The sequence below is a fragment of the Coregonus clupeaformis genome, chromosome 14 (assembly GCF_020615455.1).
Source record: "Coregonus clupeaformis isolate EN_2021a chromosome 14, ASM2061545v1, whole genome shotgun sequence".
NCBI lineage: Eukaryota > Metazoa > Chordata > Actinopteri > Salmoniformes > Salmonidae > Coregonus > Coregonus clupeaformis.
In genome coordinates, this window is record NC_059205.1 from 35,764,218 (window position 1) to 35,776,271 (window position 12,054).

Consider the following 12,054-nt stretch of genomic DNA (forward strand, 5'->3'; position numbering starts at 1 on the left):
GAAAAGCAGGAGCACCAGCAGCATCAATTATTAAATGTTCTTTCTCCGCGGGAAGCGTGATGTAGACCATCTGCATTGTGAATTCACTTGGAATTTTATAATTGATAAATGGCCATTTAAATGGCCATTTAAATGTTAAGATTTAACGTTAAGATTATTATTTATTTTTGTCACCTCCCTAGTAAAAAGTACACATTTTCTTTAGGAATGTAGTTGAGTTAAGTTGTCAAAAATAGAAATAGTAAAGTACAGATACCCCAAAAAACGATTTAAGTAGTACTTCAAATTATTTGTACTTAGTTACTACAGCACTGGCTGTTTGTGATTTTTCAGAGCACTTCAATTTATATGATTTGCAATGAATGGTGTGGGTGTATGAGTGTGTGCCAGTACACCCCTGAAGGCAAACTTTGTGTTCCAGCTCCAAAATCAATCTAGGTTTGTGTTAAATTAGGCAATATGTGTACTAGCAGCAGCTAGTCCGAATAAGCTCACACATACTGAATGACTTTGTCCCTAAAGTCATGAATGGGCAGAGAACGGGTCACGACCAGAGTGGTCACCCGAGACATCTGCTTTAGTCGGGGCTCGCCTCTCTCACACACACACACACACATTTGTTGAAGGACAAAAGAGCTGCAATCAGGGTGATGGAGCAGAGCAGCAGGGCCGAGCTGTGACCTGACTATGGAAATGTCTGTATGGGGGTTAGTTATAGTGTTAGCTACACTCTAAAAATTAGGGGTTCAACTGGAGTTCTTCGAAGATCCTTGAAGAACCTTGGGGTTCTTGGCAATGAAAAACAGCCCCAAAAGGTTCTTCAAATAACTTCTTAGGAGGTGGGGTTCATCAAGGAACCCCCTATTGTTGCTGGAGTTCTTCGGGGAAATTTGCAACTGAAAACACTCGTGCCACGTTTGAATGCGACAACAGTTAAAAAGGTAAGTTGGGTTTATGTTATGCTCTGAATATGTATCGAAATAATTGATATAATAATATAACATACTAATGAATAACGAAGACAATTATGGTTAGCTAGCTATAGTTCAGAATAATTAACGTAAATATTAGATAGCCGGGTTTGACCGTTGTATTAGCTACAGTAGCTAGCTAGCTAAAATTATGTCCTAACTAGGCAGAACTAGGTTTGTATTATTTCCTGAACTATATTCTGTCCCATATATTGTAGGTAGCATAGTGGTTAAGAGCGTTGTGCCATTAACCGAAAGGTCGCTGGTTCTTATCCCAGAGCCGACTAGGTGAAAAATCTGTCTGTGCCCTTGAGCAAGGCACTTAACCCTAATTGCTCCTGTAAGTCGCTCTGGATAAGAGCGTCTGCTAAATGACTAAAATGTAAATGTAAAATGTATATAGTTTCCATAAAGCAAACATGGCTTTACACTCATTAATGTAAGTTTTCAATCTAGAGCAGTTCTGACTTTTGTGAGAATGAACTGGCTAGCTTCGTTGACGCAAGCTAACTAAGGACGGTGACCTGTCCAGACAAGACTGAATCTGTCAATGTTGCGTATAATCTTTCAAGTCAGCCTGATCAAATATTGAACAATTTGTGTACAAAGATAGCTTGACATGTGATATTAGGCCTGTGTGGCAGTACTGTATTGGCTAGTGCTTTCTCCAATATGTTCTTCTCTTTTGCATTCAATTATATGTCGATGCCATTTATCTTTCAATATTTATTTAATATATATATTTTTTAATGCTTGCAAGACTATTTTTTGACACATTTTCTCTTCCTTTGAAATTCTTATAGGACAGAACATGGACACAATGCAATTGGGATCAAGAAGAAGGTAAGGATATGTTGTAGGACAGCTGCATTTGAAGTGCATAGTTAATCTACGTAGCAGTCAATACAAACTTAAATCTATTAGCACACCAGTGTCTGGTGAGTTGGTTTTGATCATTTCATGGGTTTTCCTGGTGGGAACAGGGTATGTAGTGCCTTTGCATAGCCTAACTGGACTCTGGCATGAAACCTGATTCTGTTTCTTTTCAGAAATTCTGAAGTATATGGATGGTCAGTGGAGGATGTCTGCCAGAGGCTTCAGCAAAATCAGTTGGAGGACTACACCTCTCCTTTCCAAGGTTTATAATGTAAATATTTTTTTATCATAATTGCCTGCAAGGTCCAACCAAAACTTGACTTCCGCTTTTAACCCAACTACCGGGTAGCTCTTGTTGTGGAGGTCTTATAACTGCCTTGCTCAAGGACAGAACAACATTTTTTTCACCTTGTCGGCTGGACGATTGGAATGCTTAAACTGCTAGGCTACCTGCCAGTCAACACCAGTCAAAATGCTTGCTATGTATAACTGCCCAATATGCAACAAGAATTTTTTTTTTGCTCATAAAACAGATTTGCCACATTGGTCTGTATCACCAGAGTGAGCCAAGGTTAACATGTGGACTTGGAAGTTGCATGAAAACATGTAAATGCTTTGCATCATATAGGACACATATACAGTGAGGGGAAAAAAGTATTTGATCCCCTGCTGATTTTGTACGTTTGCCCACTGACAAAGAAATTATCAGTCTATAATTTTAATGGTAGGTTTATTTGAACAGTGAGAGACAGAATAACAACAAAAACATCCAGAAAAACATATGTCAAAAATGTTATAAATTGATTTGCATTTTAATGAGGGAAATAAGTATTTGACCCCCTCTCAATCAGAAAGATTTCTGGCCCCCAGGTGTATTTTATACAGGTAACGAGCTGAGATAAGGAGCACACTTTTAAAGGGAGTGCTCCTAATCTCAGTTTGTTACCTGTATAAAAGACACCTGTCCACAGAAGCAATCAATCAGATTCCAAACTCTCCACCATGGCCAAGACCAAAGAGCTCTCCAAGGATGTCAGGGACAAGATTGTAGACCTACACAAGGCTGGAATGGGCTACAAGACCATCGCCAAGCAGCTTGGTGAGAAGGTGACAACAGTTGGTGCGATTATTCGCAAATGGAAGAAACACAAAAGAACTGTCAATCTTCCTCGGCCTGGGTCTCCATGCAAGATCTCACCTCGTGGAGTTGCAATGATCATGAGGAATCAGCCCAGAACTACACGGGAGGATCTTGTCAATGATCTCAAGGCAGCTGGGACCATAGTCACCAAGAAAACAATTGGTAACACACTACGCCGTGAAGGACTGAAATCCTGCAGCGCCCGCAAGGTCCCCCTGCTCAAGAATGCACAGATACAGGCCCGTCTGAAGTTTGCCAATGAACATCTGAATGATTCAGAGGAGAACTGGGTGAAAGTGTTGTGGTCAGATGAGACCAAAATGGAGCTCTTTGGCATCAACTCAACTCGCTGTGTTTGGAGGAGGAGGAATGCTGCCTAAGACCCCAAGAACACCATCCCCACCGTCAAACATGGAGGTGGAAACATTATGCTTTGGGGGTGTTTTTCTGCTAAGGGGACAGGACAACTTCACCGCATCAAAGGGACGATGGACGGGGCCATGTACTGTCAAATCTTGGGTGAGAACCTCCTTCCCTCAGCCAGGGCATTGAAAATGGATCGTGGATGGGTATTCCAGCATGACAATAACCCAAAACACACGGCCAAGGCAACAAAAAAGTGGCTCAAGAAGAAGCACATTAAGGTCCTGGAGTGGCCTAGCCAGTCTCCAGACCTTAATCCCATAGAAAATCTGTGGAGGGAGCTGAAGGTTCGAGTTGCCAAACGTCAGCCTCGAAGCCTTAATGACTTGGAGACGATCTGCAAAGAAGAGTGGTACAAAATCCCTCCTGAGATGTGTGCAAACCTGGTGGCCAACTACAAGAAACTGTGATTGCCAACAAGGGTTTTGCCACCAAGGACTAAGTCATGTTTTGCAGAGGGGTCAAATACTTATTTCCCTAATTAAAATGCAAATCAATTCATAACATTTTTGACATGTGTTTTTCTGGATTTTTTTGTTGTTATTCTGTCTCTCACTGTTCGAACAAACCTACCATTAAAATTATAGACTGATCATGTCTTTGTCAGTGGGCAAACGTACAAAATCAGCAGGGGATCAAATACTTTTTTCCCTCACTGTATACAGAAAACACAAAGATTTGCTGACAGATAGGCACGACTCCAACACCATCATTAAGTTTGCCGACGACACAACAGTGGTAGGCCTGATCACCGACAACGATGAGACAGCCTATAGGGAGGAGGTCAGAGATCTGGCCGTGTGGTGCCAGGACAACAACCTCTCCCTCAACGTGACCAAGACAAAGGAGATGATTGTGGACTACAGGAAAAAAAAAGAGGACTGAGCACGCCCCCATTCTCATCGACGGGGCTGTAGTGAAACAGGTTGAGAGCTTCAAGTTCCTTGGTGTCCACATCACCAACGAACTATCATGGTCCAAACACACCAAGACAGTCGTGAAGAGGGCACGACAAAGCCTATTCCCCCTCAGGAGACTAAAAAGATTTGGCATGGGTCCTCAGATCCTCAAAAAATTCTACAGCTGCACCATCGAGAGCATCCTGACTGGTTGCATCACCGCCTGGTATGGCAACTGCTTGGCCTCTGACCGCAAGGCACTACAGAGGGTAGTGCGTACGGCCCAGTACATCACTGGGGCAAAGCTCCCTGCCATCCAGGACCTCTATACCAGGCGGTGTCAGAGGAAGGCCCTCAAAATTGTCAAAGACTCCAGCCACCCTAGTCATAGACTGTTCTCTCTGCTACCGCACGGCAAGCGGTACCGGAGTGCCAAGTCTAGGTCCAAAAGACTTCTCAACAGCTTCTACCCCCAAGCCATAAGACTCCTGAACAGCTAATCATGGCTACCCGGACTATTTGCACTGCCCCCCACCCCATCCTTTTTACGCTGCTGCTACTCTGTTAAGTATTTATGCATAGTCACTTTAACTCTACCCACATGTACATATTACCTCAACTACCTCAACTAGTCGGTGCCCCCGCACATTGACTCTGCAACGGTACCCCCCTGTATATATAGCCTCCCTACTGTCACTTTATTTTACTGTATATATAGCCTCCCTACTGTCACTTTATTTTACTTCTGCTCTTTTTTCTCAACACTTTTGTTGTTGTTGTTTTATTCTTACTTTTTTTGTTTAAAATAAATGCACTGTTGGTTAAGGGCTGTAAGTAAGCATTTCACTGCAATGTCTGCACCTGTTGTATTCGGCGCATGTGACCAATAAAATTTGATTTGATTTGATTTGAGATAGGCCTAATGGTTCTGTAATTCCTGTGCCTGACTACATTGAGGAAAATGTGAATGACGATGACTCTGATCTCACGTGGGCGCCTGCAACTACTGTTATTGAGGCCTTGGACTTCAAAACTGAAGACCTGGTTAGAGGCCTTAAGAGAAACCTCTGCCTTTTTATGTTGAAGATCAGAGAGAAGCATTGTGTTCCTGCGACTGCAGAGCAGTATAGTGGAGGATCTTCATTCTATTTTTTTATTCATTTATGTCCCATTACAGTGATGCCTTGAAATTCCATCTTAGAAACATTCACATCAATGTAGATGGGGACAATGACTTGTGTGAGCTTTTAAACCAGACAGGTTTTTGAAGAGTGCATGAGAAGCATCAACACAGAGTGGATGCTGGAGCAATAATGCTGTGAAGAAATGGGAATGGTTAGACCGAGAGATACATCTGAGTGGTGAAGAACAGGACCGAGGCAGTTTTCAGTACATCCCACTACCTGACCTTTTGAAGAAGGTGGCACAAAAATGAAGATGTTTGGGCAAGTTTAAATAGAGAAGAACAACCTGCCAACGATGAAATCTTGAGTGATTTCACAGATGGGAATTTTTTCAAGATCAAGGCCTTGCTCACGCAAAAACAAACAATGTGGCTTCATTTTTATATAGATTAATTTGAGGTTGTCAATCCACTTGGATCAAAAAAAGGAAACACAAGCTTTCAGCTGTGTATTTCAAAATTGGCAATCTTGGCAAGAAACACATCTCAGCTGCAAAACATTTACCTCTCCACCCTGATACAACACAAGCTAATTCAGAAAGGAGTAACAAGTTATGATGAAGACTTCAAACCTCTGCTTGATGATATCAGACTGCTGGAGACACAAGGTGTTTCTTTGGAGTGCAACGGAGAAAGCAAGGTATTTTGTGCCACCATTGCCACAATCTCCGCCGACAACCTCTCTTCCCATGATGTTGCTAAATTACGAGATCGATACCTTCCCCTATGGCAACTACGACAGATCATCCAGACCACCACGACAGATCATCCTGACCACCACCACTATCTGAGCATGTCCTGAGAAATCTGGCTGGGAGTGCATCTAAGAAATTCACCATCTTTAGTTTGCTTCCCCAAATGATTGGGTCCCAAATAGTTAGCTGTGATGCATGGGAAGTGTACCTGTTACTGAGAGACATTGTGGACATAATCATGACGCCTACCATCAGAAGGTCTTGGGTACCATACCTGGAAGAGAAAATTATGGAATTGCATGCTCTTTTTCAAGAAGTCTTCCCAAACAAGCGAACACCCAAGATGCACTTTCTGATCCATTACCCCCGACTGCTGATGGCATATGGACCATTTATCCATCTGTCGTGTATGCGCTTTGAAGCCAAACATCAGTACTTGAAGAGAATTCTACATGTCATCTGCAACTACAAAAACATTGCAAAGACACCAGATGAGACAATGCTGGGAGCAGTACCACTCTGCGCAGACACAAGAGATCCCAATTCGTGCCCTCCTGGTCTCTGTCACTTATCATTTGGGGAGCATCTGAATCCAGACCATGTCAGCAAAACAAAGTGCATCACTGTAGACAGCGTGTCATACAAGATTGGTGATTGTCTGGTGATTGGGATGGCGCACACTGAGGAGATTCTGGTGTTCTTCAAAGTAAACCACATATATGGCATATTGGGCAGCTGGTATTTGTGTGGAAAGCTCCCTCTAGTTTCAACAGCCATGCACATGCCTATGTGGTTGAGGACAGTCTCCAGTGGGCAGCCGTGGTGCCTGGGGAGGAACTGGCGTTCCATGATCTGGACCGCTACCTTGACCCGAGGGGAGACTCACAATCCCTCTCCGGCATTGTATTTGCAGGTGATTTTGTCTAAAATATCCTGCGTCTTGTTTCAGCATTTAAACTGGTTGTGATCACGTCATAGCTTTTGAAATCCTGGTTCTTGGTTTTAAGAGGATGGGTCTTGGTCTGTAGACTTGGCTCCAGTCTTGACTCCAATGCAATATAATCCTGTAAAACAACTACTGCTATTAATATCTCATATCTAATAACACTTTCTCAACTTTACTCAACAGACCACCTCATCGATGGTGAGACACTCATGGGCTTGAATGACAGGATGATCGAACAGCTGTTTCCTGTCATGAAAACTCAAGTTCGATTTGCTAAATTAATTGGACATTTAAAGAAGTATGTAACTGAGGTATGTCTCCCGAGTGGCGCAGTGGTTTAAGGCACTGCATCGCAGTGCTAGCTTTGCCATTAGAGATCCTGGTTCGAATCCAGGCTCTGTCGTAGCCGGCCCCGACCTGGAGACCCATGGCGCGGCGCACAATTGGCCCAGGGTAGGGGAGGGAATGGCCGGCAGGGATGTAGCTCAGTTGGTAGAGCATGGCGTTTTCAACGCCAGGGTTGTGGGTTCGATTCCCACGGGGGCCCAGTATGAAAAAATAAATAAAATAATGTATACACCCACTAACTAACTGTAAGTCGCTCTGGATAAAGAGCGTCTGCTAAATGACTAAAATGTAAATGTATTTATCAACTATTTTTCAATATAATTATGCCTTGTACAACAAAGCTATTGAACTTGTAATACCATAACAAGAATTCATACCTTGTTTCTTGCTGTATAGATTTTACAATCTGCTTTGTATTTGTAACGACAGGACTAAACATGTAAACGTATATGCTTCTATGTCTCAGCTCTCCAACAAGACCAACCCACCACAATTTTCTACCAGCCAACAACCAACAACCACCATCCACCAACCAACACGAAACTATGGCCCACAATATTCACCCTTCCTGAGTTCCCCACAGTCCTGCAGTGTGAACTCAACCAACAGAGTGAAGATTTCCACTCTCCCACTCATCGGTCCAAGTGAAGGAGCCAAATCATCCAAGTTTAATTTGATACCATGTGCACATATACAGTGGGGGAAAAAAGTATTTAGTCAGCCACCAATTGTGCAAGTTCTCCCACTTAAGATGAGAGAGGCCTGTAATTTTCATCATAGGTACACGTCAACTATGACAGACAAAATGAGGAAAAGAAATCCAGAAAATCACATTGTAGGATTTTTAATGAATTTATTTGCAAATTATGGTGGAAAATAAGTATTTGGTCACCTACAAACAAGCAAGATTTCTGTCTCTCACAGACCTGTAACTTCTTCTTTAAGAGGCTCCTCTGTCCTCCACTCGTTACCTGTATTAATGGCACCTGTTTGAACTTGTTATCAGTATAAAAGACACCTGTCCACAACCTCAAACAAATAGGTAAGCAGCTTGTGGGAGCATTATTAGGAAATGGAAGTATGCTGTAATTGTTTAAATATATATTTCTGCCAAGACGCGCTTTCAAATGGATACGATACAATACGATACAATATATTTTATTGTCCATTTAAATGGAAATTAATTTTGTGACGTCGACAAACAAATACACACACAATATCTTACATGCAGTACAGAAAACTGGAAAGTTAGTACACAAGTTAGACATTTACATATTCAAAGCCTCTACTGCCTAGTCGTTGGCTCAATGACTGGAAGTCTGTGAACAGCTAGCATGTCATTGCTACTAGGGGTGTAACGATTCGTTTTAACAACGATTCGATTTGTATCACGATTCGTGGTTGTCGATACGATTCAAGGACGATATTGGTTCATTTAGAACGATACGATCCGAAACGATTCAGTGACTTGAAATCGATTCAGTAACCTTTTAGCCAAAAATTCAACCAGTGTGACTGAAATAAATACCTGGATACTGGACAGTGCAGGTGAAGTTTCCTAGATTCCTGTTTCTTGTAAGGACCGCAATGGTGGCTTGATAATTTCTCGCTCGTCGGCTTCTCCTCTGTCTTCCGCCATGCTATGTTTTGTTGTCTTGGCACCTTTGCGCTGCTGCTGGCGCGATGACGTCACGGATAGGCAGACTGAATCGAGTAATGTTTAAAGCCTTTATCATTAAAAGTGCTAAGAAAAAACATCCATATAAAGTCTGACGTGCTTAAATCCAATGGGTTATTTCCTAGTATCGATACAATCGATTTATTACATTTTAAAACGATGTTAGATAGATATATGTTGTCCAAAAGGCCAACTCGCCGAGCACAGATCGATGTAGTTGGATCATAGGAATATAAATCGATACATCGATGTAGTAGATGGATCGTTACACCCCTAATTGCTACCGAAAAAAATCCTAGGGTAAATACTGCTCAGAGGATAAAGAAACATGTCCCTCCCTGCTCTCTGCCTTGTTTTTGTCCTCTGTCCTTAGTGTGACCATTGGCCACTGTTTAGGGCCCCTGAAGTGCACACTTGGGCCTGAGAGAAGCTTTTTCCAACCAGGCCATTGACTAAGAGCTGCTGTAGCAACAGGCCCTACCTCTTCCCTCAGCTGGTGGAGATGTCTTGCATACCTCTCCTTTCTCTCCCTCTCTCTACCTCTCCTATTTCCACTACATAATTTCCTCTGGCAGTGTGCTTCTACCCAGGCATTTCAATCTGTCTGTCTGCTCCAACCTGCTGCTGCCGGCATTCACTTTTCCTCTCTAAAAACCTTTTAAGTGAGTTCTGGGCTAATAAATAATTATAATACATTTGTGGCTGCTTTATATTTGCCTATTTCAAATGTGTACAAGTGTAAATTGGATATATATATTTTTTTTTGTTGGCATATCCCAACTCTCCCGGAGACACCTTTTGGAGAGTGGGATCACGGCCAGGGTATGCCACTATCAACAGCGAAGCTGGAGAAATTAGGATTAAGAGCCTTGCTCAAGGCACATGTCGGCTTGGGGAATCGAACTAGCAACCTTTTGGTTACTGGCCCAACGCTCTAAGCACTAGGCTACCTGCCGCCCCTAACTTGCCCCAAGTGTGGTTCGGACTCATAATCATAGTGTCCCTCGTACTTCGGGTTAACTGCCTTTGCGGACTCTGCCACCAGTTTGTGATTGGGTTTATGGGCTTTTGACAGCAGTGGCTGAATTGGATAGTTTTTTTTAGGAATCCTGCTGGTTCAATGCTAGTTACTTGGTTTTGTTCATTGTGTGTATTGGAGTATTGTTAGTGGCTGTAGAGGTCATCCTGTTCCAGTGGGGCTGTCAATCATCCTCCTCTATAACATCTGGAGCACTGAGTAGGCCTATCCTCCCCCCAGAATTTGAGAAGGGAGCAGAAGAGAGAACGAGAGATGGGAGAGAGATTTGAGACAGTCAAGGCTACTGTCTGAGGGGAAAGGAACAGGCAATCATCCACGGCTCTCATTCCCTTTAGCTTGCCAAGGTCTCTTCTGCTGAGCACAGTATTACAGTGGCCATACTGATCCTATGAATACACCTCTATATGAGAACTGTTTTAGTTTATTTGTGCTGTTCTTTATTTGGTTGTCTCTATTCTGCTTTGTTCTCCTCATGACTTCAAGGCCAGGTTGTGTAACCTGTACACAGCCTCAGTACAGTGCCCAGTACATGTTTTCTCTTTCTCTAGATTGTAAACGTCTAGTTCTGCCTTGGATTTGTTTCTTTTCATTCCATAAATGGCTGACCCCATTTAGTCGACTGGTCGATGGTTTGGTCGATAGGCTGTTGGTCGACCGAGATTATTTTAGTCAAGCAGTGGCAAATATACAGTATATACACTACCGTTCAAAAGTTTTGAGTCACTTAGAAATTTCCTTGTTTTTCGAAAGAAAAGCATTTTTTTTTGTCCATTAAAATAACATCAAATTGATCAGAAATACAGTGTAGACATTGTTAATGTTGTAAATGGCTATGGAGCTGGAAACGGTTGATTTTTTATGTAATATCTACATGGGTGTACAGAGGCCCATTATCAGCAACCATCAGTCCTGTGTTCCAATGGCATGTTGTGTTTGCTAATCCAAGTTTATCATTTTAAAAGGCTAATTGATCATTAGAAAACCCTTTTGCAATTATGTTAGCACAGCTGAAAACTGTTGTGCTGATTAAAGAAGCAATAAAACTGGCCTTCTTGAGACTAGTTGAGTATCTGGAGCATCAGCAATTGTGGGTTCGATTACAGGCTCAAAATGGCTTTCTTCTGAAACTCGTCAGTCTATTCTTGTTCTGAGAAATGAAGGTTATTCCGTGCAAGAAATTGCCAAGAAACTGAAGATCTCGTACAACGCTGTGTACTACTCCCTTCACAGAACAGCGCAAACTGGATCTAACCAGAATAGAAAGAGGAGTGGGAGGCCCCGGTGCACAACTGAGCAAGAGGACAAATACATTAGTGTCTAGTTTGAGAAACAGGCGCCTCACAGGTCCTCAACTGGCAGCTTCATTAAATAGTACCCGCAAAACACCAGTCTCAACGTCAACAGTGAAGAGTGGCGACTCCGGGATGCTGACCTTCTAGGCAGAGTTGCAAAGAAAAAGCCTTATCTCAGACTGCCCATCTTAATCTTTTCTTTTCATTAGCCAGTCTGAGATATTTACATTTACATTTTTAGTCATTTAGCAGACGCTCTTATCCAGAGCGACTTACAGGAGCAATTAGGGTTAAGTGCCTTGCTCAAGGGCACATCGACAGATTTTTCACCTAGTCGACTCTGGGATTAGAACCAGCGACCTTTCGGTTACTGGCACAACGCTCTTAACCACTAAGCTACCTGCCGCCCTGGCTTTATCTTTGCAACTCTGCCTTGAAGGTCAGCATCCCGGAGTCGCCTCTTCACTGTTGACGTTGAGACTGGTGTTAAAGTTTAAAAAAGTATGTTTTTACATCCATTGAGAATGACAATACTTCCTCAATGTAGCCCATTTGAAAAATAT

The 12,054-nt window shown here is 42.6% G+C and overlaps 1 protein-coding gene and 1 non-coding gene across 2 annotated transcripts in view; both read left to right on the forward strand.

The window, feature by feature from the left end:
- The window catches only part of LOC121580966 (TGF-beta receptor type-1-like), a 59,634-nt gene that overhangs the window by 3,905 nt on the left and 43,675 nt on the right, over nucleotides 1–12,054 (forward strand). The gene's annotated exons all lie outside the window — the stretch shown is intronic.
- trnae-uuc lies at nucleotides 7,602–7,681 on the forward strand. The gene has a single exon. It is a non-coding gene; the product is annotated as a tRNA-Glu (tRNA).